Below are 15,026 nucleotides of genomic sequence, written 5' to 3' on the forward strand. Positions count from 1 at the left end.
CCAGGATGCCTTGCCATCATTAATGGAACAGTAAGTCATGCAGCAAGACAACGACCCTAAGCACACAAGTCGTTCTACCAAAGAATGGTTTAAAAAGAATAAAGTTAATGTTTTGGAATGGCCAAGTCAAAGTCCTGACCTTAATCCTATAGAAATGTTGTGGAAGGACCTGAAGCAAGCAGTTCATGGGAGGAAACCCACCAACATAACAGAGTTGAAGCTGTTTAAATAGAGGAATGGGCTAAAATTCCACCAAGCTGATGTGAAGGACTAATCAACAGTTACCAGAAACATTTAATTGCAGTTATTGCAAGCGGGTTACATTAGATACTGAAAGCAAAGGTTCACATACTTACTTTTGCCGCTCACAGAGATGTAATATTGGATTATTTTCCTCAATAAATAAATAACCAAGTCTAATATTTTTGTCGCATTTGTTTAATTTGGTTCTCTTTATCAATTATTAGACTTATATATAGAAATATAGAAAATTCTAAAGGGTTCACAAACTTTCAAGCACCACTGTACATTTCAAGTAAATGCAAAAACAGCGCTTAGAAATCACATGATAAACATAGAAAATCTGATTATATGGCAAATATAGTCAGGTTTTTGTGCTGACCTTAAAAGGTTAACACTCTTCACTGGCCTATCCTGTTGCCAGGTTGGACACGCTTTACAGAACATTTCATGTGTCCACTCTATTTCGAGATTATGGCCGAAATAACCAGCTGGGGAATGGAAGTGTTATTCATTGCTGTTTTACGTCTCATTAAATGTCTCTGAAGCATTCCTGGGAGATCATGTAGTTTACAGTGGTCACTACAGCTGAGTGAAGCTGATAGTATGGCAAGAACAAAAATGTTATGAGCACAAACAAGAAAGCGCAGAGCTTCAAAGGACACATGAAAGCGGCCTCATAATCACTGCTTGAAAAAGCTTACTTGTTATTGTTGAAATCTGTGTCCATTAAACCTTGCTATGTAATGGCGTTGCTTTTATGCCTGTACCTGACTCTCAGTGTAAACACAATGAAAAGTTGAAATGAAATGACTTTATAAGCTTGAGTAAAAGGCTATAAATAGGATCTTCTGACTAAAGCATATCTCTCAGGCAGGTTCAGGTTTCTGTTTGAAAACAAACATCAGCACAAAAGCATTCAAACCTCCCAACAATAAATATTATTCATTCTCAAATTTCTATCATGTTAGGATGTTATTAGTATTTAACTTATTAGCTGTGTTCCAAAGCCTAGGCTGCAGCCAAGGTAGTGCAGGTCCTCGGTAGGACTGTCCTATGAAGACTCCTCCTTAGTAGCCTATTGGTTACACAAATGGAACAGTCCTAATGAGACTGCCTGGTGACGTCACCAAAAAGGTCCCACCTCTTGCAATTGCGGTGCGAAACTTGTGAGGGATTGTGAGGGACAATTCTGTTACACTGAATTTGTTGCTTTTTCAGTTCCTCATGGAAATGGAGGAGATGTTCTTATGTAGTACGATAAACTACATATACACATACTTCTTAATAAAATATGACATATAGACGATATACGATATATGGACGAATGCTTTAATTATTTATTTTACACTTTATAAGGTAACAAAGACAAATTTAAAGACATGAACAACTTACATTTTAAAACAAGCTCTGCTCCAACGACTTCATTTTCGTGGTGCTGTTTTTTTTCCCTCACGTCGTTCATGTGTAGAGAACTGTGGGTAGCTGAAGTCCTGGAAGGATACATCAGTTGCATCTTCGAAAATCACTCAAAACATAGGCTGCATGTCTAGGCTGTAAACGAAGGATCCTTCACTTTGGAACGACCTTCTGTGGCGTAGCAGCTGAGAAATGCAGCCTAACACTGCTGCAGCTTAGGATTTGGACTGCAGCTATTGTCTGTTTAATGCTTTGCCAGACAACATGTACGGAATTCTGCTGCAGGAAAAAGGTGAAAAAGAAAACTCCAGCTCTGTTGCGTTGCCTCATGAGAACTGGAAATTAAAAATTTATTTATGACCAATTTTCTTCCCAATTTAGTCATGTCTAGATCCCACCCACTAGCAGGGTTTTCGCCCATCACTATCAAGCTGGGAGGGTGAAGACTAGCAAGTGTTTCCTCCGAAACAACACACTTTTCAAGCTAATTAATCTCATACATACAAATCTAATTTAGTCTGTTAATCTTAACATTAAAAAGCAATTAACTAGAGATTAATTAACTTTAATAAAGTAGTTCATAAAGCAGTTTATTACGATATGTAACTTTTTCTTTTTCATTTCATTCCTCTTCTTTTGAGCATCACCGTATTTCAGCTGCACTATTTCAGTTTTGGGGATTTGGACCTCTCTGGTGGAGATGTGTAATTGCATACAAGAACATTTTGTAGCTCCACCAGCCGTTAACACCGTCAACAGCTCAACACACTTGGAGGAGAATGCTAACTGCTAATTTTGTTATGTCAGTTAACAGACACCTGTGTTGGCTAGCATCACGCTGAGTGATGGGGGGAGAGGGAGGACCACCCTACCCACCCAGAGAGAGAGAGAGAGGCCTCGGACTCCTGGACACGGATGGCTGTGGCATCGCCAGTGATCAACTGCGTGATCTGCGGATGATAGGTTGACTATGATTTTTACCAGTGTTAAGGTGAGAAGCACCAAGTGAACACTGATCCATGCAGGTGTGCGGTGTGAGCAGTTGTTGCTGGTCGGGGCTCATGCAGGCAGTGTGCAGCGCTGCGATCCGGGTGTGGCACTCGGCACCCGGCAAGAGCTGATCAAAGCAGCACCGCTCCACCAGAGAGATTAATACAGGATTACGGATTAGAGAGAGAGAGAGAGAGAGAGAGAGAGAGAGAGAGAGAGAATGGGGGAGAGAGAGAGAGAGAGAGAGAGAGAGAGAGAGAGAGAGAATGGGGGAGAGAGAGAGAGAGAGAGAGAGAGAGAATGGGAGAAAGACAGCGAGAGAGTAATGAAACTGAGAGAGAGAGAGAGAGAGAGAGAGAGAGCGAGAATGAGAGATAAAGGGAGTATAGGGAGTATGTGAGAGACATAGAGTGAATGAGGGAGACAGAGACTTTTACTTTAAACCACACTTTATTTGTACATTAGTCTAAACCAGCGGTGTCAGACTCAACCACTATAAAGGCCATATTATATCTGCAGACCTTGAAATATTACATGATTACTTGAAATATTAAACACACACACACACACACACATTATATATATAATAATTCAGAAGATTTTTTCCCCATCATTCTGCACTCAATACCCCATAATGAGAAAGTGAAAAAAGAATTTTAGAAATGTTTACAAATATATTTAAAAGGAAAAACTACAATACTGCATTGTCATAAGTATTCAGACCCTTTACTCAGTACTTAGTTAAAGCAAATTTGGCAGCGATTACAAACTCCAGTTTTCTTGGGTGTGATGCCACAAGGTCTGCACACCTGGATTTGGGGATTTTCTGCCATTCTTCTCTGCAGATCCTCTCAAGCTGTGTCAGGTTGTATGGGGACCGTCAGTGGACAGGCTTTTTCAGGTCTCTCCAGATATGTTCGATTGGGTTCAAGTAAGGGCTCTGGCTGGGCCTCTCAAGGACATTCACAGTATTGTTCCTAAGCCACTTCTATGTTGTCTTGGCTGTGTGCTTAGGGTCATTGTCTTGTTGAAAATTAAACCTTCAGCCCTGTCTGAGGTCCCGAGCACTCTGGATGAGGTTTTCATTAAGAATGTCTCTGTACTTTGCTCCATTCAGCTTTCCCTCAACGCTGACAAGTATCCCTGTCCCAGCTGCTGAAAAACAACCCCACAGCATGATGCTGCCAAAACCATGCTGCACTGTCGGTATGGTATTGGGCAGGTGATGAGCAGCGCCTGGTTTCCTCCAGACATGACGCTTATTGAGGTCAAATGAATTGTGGTCAAAAAGTTTAATCTTGGTTTCATCAGACCAGAAAATCTTGTTTCTCACAGTCTGAGAGTCCTTTAGGTGCTTTTTTGCAAACTCCAAATGGGCTTTCATGTGTCTTTTACTGAAGAGACGCCATTCTGCCATTCTGCCATAAAGCTCAGATTGGTGAAGTGCTGCAGTGATGGTTGACCTTATGGTAGTTTCTCCTATCTGCTCTAGGAAGAGTCCTGGTTGTCTCTGAGCTCTACAGGCAGTTCTTTTCTCCACATGGTTTAGTTTTTGCTCTGATATGCATTGTCAGCTGTAAGACCTGATATAGCCAGGTGTGTGTCTTTCCAAATCATGTCAAAGATGATCAAAAGAAATGAGAGGCCCCCAGAGCTAAATTTCAAGTGTCTAAATACTTATGTCCATGTGAAATTTTAGTTTTTCCTTTTTTAATAAAGTTTTCACTTTCTCATTATGGGGTGCTGCTGAGCTGAGTGTTTGTAGTTTGTGTTGTGTAGAATTGTGGTGTAACCGCCATCCCGTAGATTGCTGAAGAGATAGAGGAGGAGGTGAGAACACATATTGTGTTGTAGTGCAAGCTGAGGATTGTAGTGCAGTACACTGTGAAATAGGCTAATATTAATAGAAAATCAAAATAATTTAGCAGGCCGGACAGGATTGTGCTGCGGGCCTAAACTGGCTCCCGGGGCTTGTATTTGACACATGGGATCCAAACAGTCCATTGGGCATTTCACGCATACACACATATTCACAAAACACATCCACCCCCTTCCAAAAAATAAAAATAAAAATTCTAACTAATCCTAGAGAGAGAGATAGAGAGAGAGTGAGAGAGAGAGAGAAAGAGAGGATGATGATGATGATGATGATGAGAGAGAGATTGTGAAAGAAAGACAGAGAGTGAGATAGTGAGAAAGACAGTGTGAGAGAAAGAGAAGGAAGTGATAGCGAATCATTCTGGTTCAGTGCTGTGTTGCATTACAGATGATTTAAAGTAAAGAAACAGTGCAGAGATGATGATAAAAGGGGTTTCAGAATCTGAAGTGTCCTCATTTACATCCTGTTTCCTGCATGATGAAACAATCCCAGCTCTGAGCAGTGAGCTCGTTAGTGATGATGCATCACCTGCGGATTTTCCCAAAGTGCTGACAATGACAGGATGTGTTTTTGGGTTACGTGCCAATCAGCGTTTTAAAACTGTGACTGTTCGAGCTAATACTGCTGTTAGAAATCAAAATGCATGACTATATATATATACCTATACATACACAATTCAGTTCAATTCAAGAAAGTATGTAATCTACAAACATCTGTCTATTATACTGTGACTTCCCCCCAAACACACACATTACATACACACACAATTCACAACGATATTTCATACATTCAGTTATACATATATTAAAAATTAGATATATTCAACTACATACATTAGTCCTGCAGTTCTCAAAATGTATCAACACCTTAGATACCTGAGATACCATGGCAACCGCCTAGCAACACCTTAGCAACCATCAAAAATACCAAAACAACCATCTAGCAACACCGAGCAACCCCCTGGGCTACCATAGCAACCGCATGGCAGAAGCCTTGCAGCCACATGGAATACCATAGGAACCACCTAGTAACATGCTTACAAGCTTAACCTGCAAAATCACTCTGCACTTTCTCCTATAAATGTATTTTTCTACTTATTATAGGAAACGGTATTAAGTAATTTTTTCAGCTTATTTGCAGATCAATTTGGTTGATTCAAGTATATTTTTCTTCATTTTTTAAATTTTTATTTTCCTTAATTTTTGACAGTTTTTTCAGTGTACTGTCTCACATTCTACAAGGGGTACTTGGGATGCGCAAGTGCCAGCAAACTGTAAACGTCACTGTGTCCAAAGCTTTGGAGTCGACTCTTGATTCCTGGATGTCTGGAATCAAGGAACTGATTCTGTTTGGGGTCGATCCCCAGGCCTACTAAAAAGCCTACTAAGCTTGGGCTCATGAGTAAAAGTTGAAGTCCAACTTTCATCAGCTGCACTGACTGAGCTGTTGATGGAATTTTTTTAATTAAGAAAAAAAACAACAGCAACAATAATATGCACTAAATGGTTTACTGTAAATAACTCAATTTCCACTGACACGTCAGACAGACCCTGATAATTCTAGGCCATTGAAGTGTACGAAGAGCTGACTGAGGCCTCAGAGGATGAACGTGTGACCTGCAGCTTTGCTGTGTAAGATCTAATCTGATCTGATAGTCTGATAGCTACACAGGTCTGACTCATTTTGTGATTCATTTTGGTTTTGTTGTGTTGTCTCTGTTAGTCTCCCATGCAACTGCACCACTTACCAGCATAATACCCACAAAACATCACACTACATGCATATAAACACGCTACATCTCATTATATTCACTGGATAAAATGGTAAAGAAACTGGAGTCAGGTTTTAATCATGTTCTGTTAACCTACTTTAATTGAAGAAAAGCTGACGTGATGCATTTGTGGATGGTGTCCCATTTAAACATATGCTGACCAAGTGTCAGGGGTGGGAGGCCCCAAAATATGATACTACAGTGATCTGGAGACATGATACAATTCTGTTGTGATTTTTTTTAGGTGAGATAAGAGCAGAGGCTTTTATCTAGATGGTCTTATCTAGAACAATTTATAGTGATAGGTAATATTAGAGGTCTTACTAAGAGCTCTTATTTAGTACACACTGCAAAAAAGATAATATGATTGTTGTGCTTATTTTAAGTCACTTTATCTAGTGAAAGTGTCTTATTCCATTGGCAGACCATTTTCCTTGTTTCAAGAAATAATGCTTAAAATAAGTATAATTATCTGTCAATGGAATAAGACATTTTAATTAGATAAAATTGCTTAAAACAAGTAAAAAGGTCTATGACCTCATCTCATAATATTCTTACATTGGAGTATGAGAGTGGTGTTCTTGACAGTAATGAAGTGTTTTACCCAAAAGTATCATTATTCTTAAATCTTAATTTACGAAATGTAAAGGTTACAGAGCTGCTGCTGAATGAAAAAATCTTGGCTGGTCTGTTTAGGCCTGGTTGGATCTCTCTACTCTCCTGCACTTAATCCATGAGTTAGCTTGATTAGCTGCTTCTACAGATTGCTTGTTGAGTTACCAGCGATTCTGTGCAATCACAAATAAAGGCCGCTGTGTAATATGTTAATGACTATATGAACAAAAATTAAAAAATTAAAAACTTGAATGAAAAATCCGCCAATTCAAGTAGGAACTGATGTTTAATGGAAACTAAATCAAATGAAATAGACCTTTTTACCACTGATGTCACATCCACTGCTGAAGTTTCACCTCCTTACCTACAGAGGTCTCTATCTCCTGAATATTAGTGTAGTTATGTCACCTGATCTTCATTAGTGGCCATTATGTATATAAGCACATGGTCTAGGACAGGGGTCAGGAACATGTGGCTCCAGAGCTGCATGTGGCTCTTTTACTGCCCTGTTGCAGCTCCACAGCAGAATTAGGTTTTTAGGTAAAAATAAAATAATTCTCATTTGTAGTAAAATAAAGCTCTGCTGATCGTTCTAACAAAGTTTTAACAATAAATGGTCTTAAACGTTGGAGTTAATGTAGAACTGCTAATTCACCCTCAACCCTGAAGGTTGGCACACTGCTGGTCACCATAGCAACACAGACAACCTTGCCTAGCTAGTAGCTAACGGAAAGACAAAGACAGAAATTTAAGACGAACATCGATAATTAGGAGATGAATGGACTTCCAGGCCCTTTGCAAGTTAAAGGCAACACAGCAAGCAACTAAAGCAAAGCTTACAGCCAGACAAAACAATTATTCACAAACTTTATGTACATTGTGTTTAGACTTTTCAAAAAACGCATTACAAAGATAGCTAATTAGCTCACTGTGGCTAACCTAGCTGGCTTGCCCCAGAAAGGGAAAACGCCAATGACTTCTCAGTAAATATTGAATTTTGAATTATAAGTCTAACAATGGGCTTAATAGACATTAAAAATAGTGAAAATAAAACTTGTCTTGACATTATTTTTTTTACCTAAAATATTGCTTTACTAAATTGAATCAACTTTTTTCCCACCCCTACTGAATATGGCAAACATTTTTTTATCTTCTTAATGGACAGATGCCATAAGATATTTTTCCTCTTTGTGTGAGGAACACAGCCCAGACAACCAGGTGATGAATCCAAAGGAACACTAGTTCAGCCTTGTGTTTTTGCTCTTTAGTGACATTTAACATCACATTCTAACTCTCCACAGACTAGCCTTGAAAAGGTTCACCTATGCTAACTGTCTTTGAAGTTACATACTTCAGAAAATGAAACACCTCACAGAGCACGACCGGCCTAAATCATTCTGTCTTCAGCTTTGTTGCTGTAGATACACCAGGGAGAGGAAAACGTGGACCGCAGCTTTGATAAAAATAGCTTCAGTGGTTCAGTAGTTTTATCTCATGAAGTGAATGTTTAGTGTTAATGAAGCCCACACAGAGCTATATCAGTATGAGTGGGTTGGGGCTCCATTTCAACCACCCAGTAAACCATCTTCTGTTTTATTTTCTTGTCCACTGATCCAGTCATTCTTTTTGTTCTACGTAATCATGTTATCACCATTTTGATTGGCTGTTTCATGAAACTTTCAGATGCTTGCAACTGTTGGGGTTTTAAACGAGTTGCAGGACGTTTCACAATATACAACTCAAGCACAACTTAGTTTCATGTAGGTTGCATGAAGGTTTCAACGTGTGAGGCCAGCCTTACATAGTCTATTTTGAAACACTCATAGTACTCAGAAAAACTGACGCATATTGTGTCTTGTAAAAATGTCCAGGATAAGGATTTTATATTTTGGCTATATCACTCACCCATAAGGCCCTTAATTCTAATGACAATAAATTAGTTCGAGTACTAATTATATATTGCAAACATCATTTCATAGACAGTGAAAATGCAACATTATTCTTTTGGCCCTCTGTTTAAGTTTGTAGAACTTTTGCCAACTTTCTGAGCAGTGATGGCCATTTCTAGTGTTGGCATGGCAACAAACAAAATGATAGGTCAGCTGGGTCTCTCCAATTGGAACCCTTTCGCAATTGTCAAAATGATATGAATCTCCAAAAGCAGCTCAATTGGGGCTAAAACTGGGCTACAAACATCCGAGTTATAGCTTACGTTTCAGCTCTTGAATGAAGTGATTAAGTTCTCCACACTATTTTTACTTTTCAAAAATAAAACATAGCCCATTTTGTGAGGAGATAAGGATAATTTTTATTAGATATTCTGGCCATTATTCTGGCGAAATTGGTGTATAGGATTGAGAACAATTATGCAATTGTTGTCATTTATTTGGGGCCACATTCACAGACAGGTTATATATATATATATATATATATATATATATATATATATTAGTTTAGAAACTGTACATGCATAACAACCCATGCCAAAAAACTAAGCTAGGTTTGAGAGTAGAACAGAGCAGAATAAAATAAAATAGTTTGCTGCAAATTGACTTTGTTCCTAATTAAAAACTAAACTTTCACTTTCTTCTATATTTAAGTCAATTTCTGATCGCGCTGTTTGGCGATCTGCACCACACCTGAGTGTTTGGAGTTCTTTGATGTGAGCAGTGGAATGTCCTGGATTTCTCAAACTGTAACGTGCTGCCCTCAGAGCTCAGGTCTGGATGTACCTTCAGAGATTTTGTTATTTTGAGCTTAGAGAACGCTGACTGAAAAGGAGTGTATCACACAAACTCAGCACGGCTGGCACCCTCAAACGCTCAGTTTGTGGAAGACCTTCTTCATAGAATACTTTTTTGAACTGAAGATAAAATCTGGCTCTAGAGAGAAAATTCAGATAAAACTGGAAATTTGAACACAATTCAGAATGTATCATGACTCATCTTTGATTGAAGAAAAATACTGGAGTCAAATTTTAGCTTTAAGCATTCTGTTTTACCCTTGTAGCCTGGGTTTTTCCATCTACAGACCTGCCCAGCTCACTGTATTTGCAGCTCTGATGCATATAACTTAATTTTTCAATTCTATCGTGAGATTTCACAATAATAGCACTTACATTAAACCGCTGCAGATCTATCAAGGTAAAAGAGGACACCCTATGATAGTGCGACGTTTAAAGTCATTGAGCTCTTCAGCACATCCCATTTCAGTTTTTGTCTATGGAGACTGCAAGGTTATTTTATTGATTTTAGAATCTAATCATTGAATAAAATTCCTAAATGCAAAACACATGTAATGTATAATAGTAATTAAAATGTTTTGCAGTCCAATTTTGTTGACTTATGGTGAACCCTGAACAGAGAAGAAGTCGGTTCCGTCCTCGTGCCTCTTCCTTTCTCAGAAACCCAGTGATCTGCACATGCTTTTCTGGAAAGCTGCTTTGGAACAGTGATTGTTGTAGAAATCACTGTACAAATAAAATCAAAGTGAATTCAGCTATTTAGGCCTCCATAAAAAGTTCTGTGCAAAAGTTTGAGCCAAATTACATATTTTGTTGATTATGTCTAAGTAAAATAAGTGAACACAACATGTGCAGCAAACTGCACAAAAAATGAGTTACTTTATATTTGATTATGCCACTTTGTACGTAGTAATTCTAACTGTACAACACCAATAAGGCACATTTTTGGTGCTGTATAGAACCCTTTTTGAAAAGGTTCTATATAGAACCATCTATAGCACAATCTGAAGAACGCTTTCACCATGCAAAAAACCCCTTTAATCAAAAAAGGGTACTTTGAGTTTTCATGGTTCTATAGAAACATTTTCTTTACTAAGAACCCTTGAAAAAACATCTTTTTTAAGAGTGTAGGAGTCTTTCTTCTCTTGTTTTAGGAATTTTCACCCACTCTTTCTTGCTTTCTAGTTCTGCAATATTCTTCAGCTGTGCATGTACAGCACGTGTAAGATCTACCTACAGATTTTCATGAAGTTCAGGGGACTTTGAGGGCCATTCCAAAAGCCTCAGCTTGTGTTTCTAGAAAAGGTTCATAGTGGATTTTGAGGTATGTTTTGGATCATTGTCCTGTTTTTAGCTTCAGTTAATTGACTGTGACTTGTGCCATATTTGCTTCCAGAATTTCCTGATTTTAGTGGAATTCATACTTCCATCTATTTGTGCTATGTTTTCCGTGCCAAAGCCTGCCACACAACCCCAAAACCTCTACAGATCCACAGATGCACTCCCATGCTTAACAGACAGCAAATTGTTTTTTTTTTTAATCAAATGCTTCTTTTATTTTCTCCAAATATATCCTTGAAGGGTTCCATTTTTAATAACCAGTCTACAGCTCTTTCCAAAATGCGTCTGCTTTATCTCTATTTGGTTTTGCATATTTCAGGCATTGCCTTTTGTGATGAGAAGGTTTCCTTCTGATGACTCACCCATGCAGATCATGTTTGCGCAAACCATACCGCACAGTAGAACATCGCACCATCAATACTGTCAGCTAAGCCTTTTAACAACAGCTTTACTAACTTGTGCCACAATATGCAATGAAACTAAAAGACTAGGACATGGCAGACAATATGGTCTGTCTACAGCCTATTATAAAAAAGACACAAATCTTAAAATACAAATCTAACAAAACAAATTGGCATATACATTGTATTATATTGCTTTCGCAAATGCAGACGACCAAAACTGGGTTTAAAATGGGCCAAAATTGCAGTGTGCAGTTGCATGAAAAACTTTAACCTCCCCCAGTCAAAATACATATTATCTTGACTTCCAAAGTAAAAAGAAGTTAAAATATCATATTTAGAGAACACATTTAAATATGCCATTTTTTTTGCACATTTCAGTCCTGCACACCATTTATTTGTTTAAAATGTACAATGTGCCATAACTTTTACACATGCCACATTTGTTTTCACATTTGTCATTTTTTTTCTAATGAATTAAATTCAACAGCCAGTAATTGTGCATTAAAATGTAGAAATATGTAGCCTTGTTTACACTTAGAAAATCAACACACCATAATTTGGCCAGGTGTGCCCAAACGTTTGCATATTACTTTATGGCAAGCTTTAAAGCAGCGATTTCTTAAATGTTTAGTTCAAAACATTCAAAATGAACTAAAATAACAACAGAATGTGAAGAAATAACAGTTTTGACATTGTGTCAAAGACATCTATGTACTGTTTTGCGGAGATATTTACTGAAGTTAACATGCATGGCCTGACCTGTCTCGTAATACCACTTTGTACCGCAAGAGGCGACAGTGAGTCATTGTAGTGTTGGGTCTACCATCAGTTCAATGTAAGAAGATAGTAGCAGAAGAAGTGGAACACCCGCTTCTGGCAAGAAACCACAAAGAAAATGAAGTGACAAAAATAGAAGTGGAACAAGAGTTAGCATTATCTCTGCTTTCGACCACTGGAGACTGGAACTCTTGGCAAGTAAAGGGATGAAGTTTGATGCTGAGCTTGCAGCATTTCTTCTAGACTGGTAAGTAAACAGGGAGAGGAGTGAAGAGGGAGGAGGAGGGACTGTGTGGAGTATAAATTCGATAGGTTGCGTCATCTTACATATTGTTCTTTTAACCAGATTCACACTTTAACCCTTCCAGTTAAATAACCATTGAATTTCTGGAATTTAGGATTAAGACAATTTTTGTGTGGAATTGACTCCCATCTCTTAGAATTGGAACTGAACATGAAATGAAGCTTCATACTTGAATGTTCAGCTCCACCTTAAATGACACTAGCAGAATAAAACTGCTGCACCATTTGACATATATTTGCTTCATATTTGAATGTTCCACCTTAAATGGCGCTGGCAGAATTGAACTGAACATATTAGCTTCATATTTGAATGTTCCACCTTAAATGGCACTGGTAGAATGAAACTGCTACACCATTTAACATATTAGATTCATATTTTAATGTTCAGATTCACCTTAAATGGCACTGGTGTAATGGAACGGCAGCACCATTCAAGGTTAAGTGTAAGTTCTGAATAAGATGCTGGCTAATAAGAAGCCAACTTCAAACCTGTGTGGCTTCGGGTCTCAAATAGATCAGTACCACTCGGCCCTATCCGGGCCAGGCTTCAAATTTGCGGGTACGGGTCGTGTTCGGCTTCAAATTCACATCTGTGCAGACCTCTAGCTCAGACATCAGTGTATTTGCCACGCCCATCCCTAAGAGAGTGGTCCACAGGGGGCCAGTTAGACCCCTCCACACACCTATGAAGCGTTCTGTTCGATGGAGGAGGAGGAGGTTCGATGTTGGCAAACAGACGAAGAGGAACCAACGCCTGCAAAGGAAGTGCTGCTTCAGACGCAGGACCAGTTGGCACGGAAACAACAAATTATACCGATATCCAACCCCCAGCCTGCTGACATGCACCGTTCACCCTCCCCTTCTGCTCTCTCTCTCTCTCTCTCTCTCTCTCTCTCTCTGTGTCTCTCTCTCCATCTCTCTCTCTCTAACATGCTCTTTCAGCCATCAATGAAATCACAACCAAGCCTGGCGTGGAGAGAGAAACAGCAGGGCCGCCGTACATCTGTAAACACAGGCGCGCAGTCCTCCATCTTCCCCCTACTCCCATTTCACCCTTGTGTTTTTCTGGAGGCAGCTTTCTCTACTCTCTTTTCTTTCCTTTCTCTCTCTCTCTCCTTTCTCACTCTGTTTTTCTCATGGTTTAATCCTGACTGTTTTCCCCCCTTCTCCTTCTTTCTATCCCTGCCTGACTCCTCCCTCGGTTTCTCTCCCGCACGCCCTCTCTGTCTCTCTCTCTCTTTTGCTTGTACACACACACACACATAGCACTACGCAAGCGTGCACACATACACACACACACACACACACACACACACACTCACACGCCCTCCTCCTCCCCCCATCGCTGCAGTGTCTCTTAACTGCCTTGGAGCTAACAAGAGAGGAAATAGAACGCCGACAGAAACAGGCGGACAGAGAAAGACAGAAAGAGAAGAGTGCTTTGTGAATGAGTGTGTCTGTGTGTGTGAGAGAGAGAGGGAGAGAGAGAGAGGGAGAGAGATCTGAGGATGTTGGAGATTCGAGGCTCGGTCAGTCCTCCTCTCTGGCTGAAGGCTGGGCTGCGGTGCTGCCACTGAATGGACGGAAAACACACCGAAACGGTGAGGCCGCCCTTTGTTTTTCGCTGTTCTTCTCCACATACAGGCCCACGCACACTGCCTTCCCCTGCCGTCTGAGCCGGGGTAGAGTGCCCTCGGTGTGCTCCAGGCTCTGGAGGGTTTCAGCGTCTGGAGGGGAAGGATGCTGTTTTCCTCCATGGCGAAGGAGGTGATGTTCAGAGACGAGGGCTGACGGTGTTGGCAGAGGTGGCGGCGTTTGTTGTGTGTTGGCGGTGTTGATGGAATTGACAGGGTTGTTGGAGTTGATGTCGATGGTTTTGATAGTGTTGTTGGTCTTCAAGATGGTGATGGTGTTTAATGATATTGTTGGTGGCTATAGTGTTGATAATGTTGCTCATATTGATGGTGGTGATAGTGTGGCTGGTGTTGATGGTCTCCATGAAGGTGATCGTCTTTATTAGCATTGCTGGTGTCAGTAGTATTGATAGTGTTTTTGGTGTTGACTGTAAATAATGTGTTGTTGGAGTTGATGATGTTTGTAGTGTTGATGGTGTTGGTAGTGCCATTGATGTTGATCATACTGATAGTGTAGATGGTCTTCATGATGGTGTTTAATAGAATTGTTGGTGTCAGTAGTGTTGATAGTGTTGTTGGTGTTTATGGTGTTCATGGAATTGACAGTGTTCTTGGAGTTGAAAGGGTTTATGGCGGTAAAGATGTTGATATTGTTAGATAGAACTGTTGATCTTAATAGTGTTGATCATGCTGGCGTTGATGTTCATGGTTGACAGTGTTGGAGTTAGTTGGTGGTGCTGATAAAGTTGAAGGTGTTAGTGATATTTGACAGTGTGTACGGTGTTCATGTCATTATGGTTTTGTTGGAGATGATATTATTGTGATGTTGGTATCAGCTGTGTTGATGGTGTGTATGGTGTTAATGTATTGGTAGGGTTGTTTGGTGTTGATTATACTGGTGAAGGTGAAG

At 39.7% G+C, this 15,026-nt stretch overlaps 1 protein-coding gene across 1 annotated transcript in view; it reads left to right on the plus strand.

Moving 5' to 3' along the window:
- Positions 1 to 13,763: 13,763 nt before the first annotated feature.
- The window catches only part of gnaz (guanine nucleotide binding protein (G protein), alpha z polypeptide), an 86,073-nt gene continuing 84,810 nt past the window's right edge, over positions 13,764 to 15,026 (plus strand). The window contains exon 1 of the mRNA XM_036594656.1: positions 13,764 to 14,083. The gene's annotated coding sequence lies outside the window, so the exon portion shown is untranslated. The remainder of the gene's footprint in view (positions 14,084 to 15,026) is intronic.

This window comes from Colossoma macropomum, unplaced genomic scaffold (genome assembly GCF_904425465.1).
Source record: "Colossoma macropomum unplaced genomic scaffold, Colossoma_macropomum, whole genome shotgun sequence".
In the NCBI taxonomy this organism is placed as follows: Eukaryota; Metazoa; Chordata; class Actinopteri; order Characiformes; family Serrasalmidae; genus Colossoma; species Colossoma macropomum.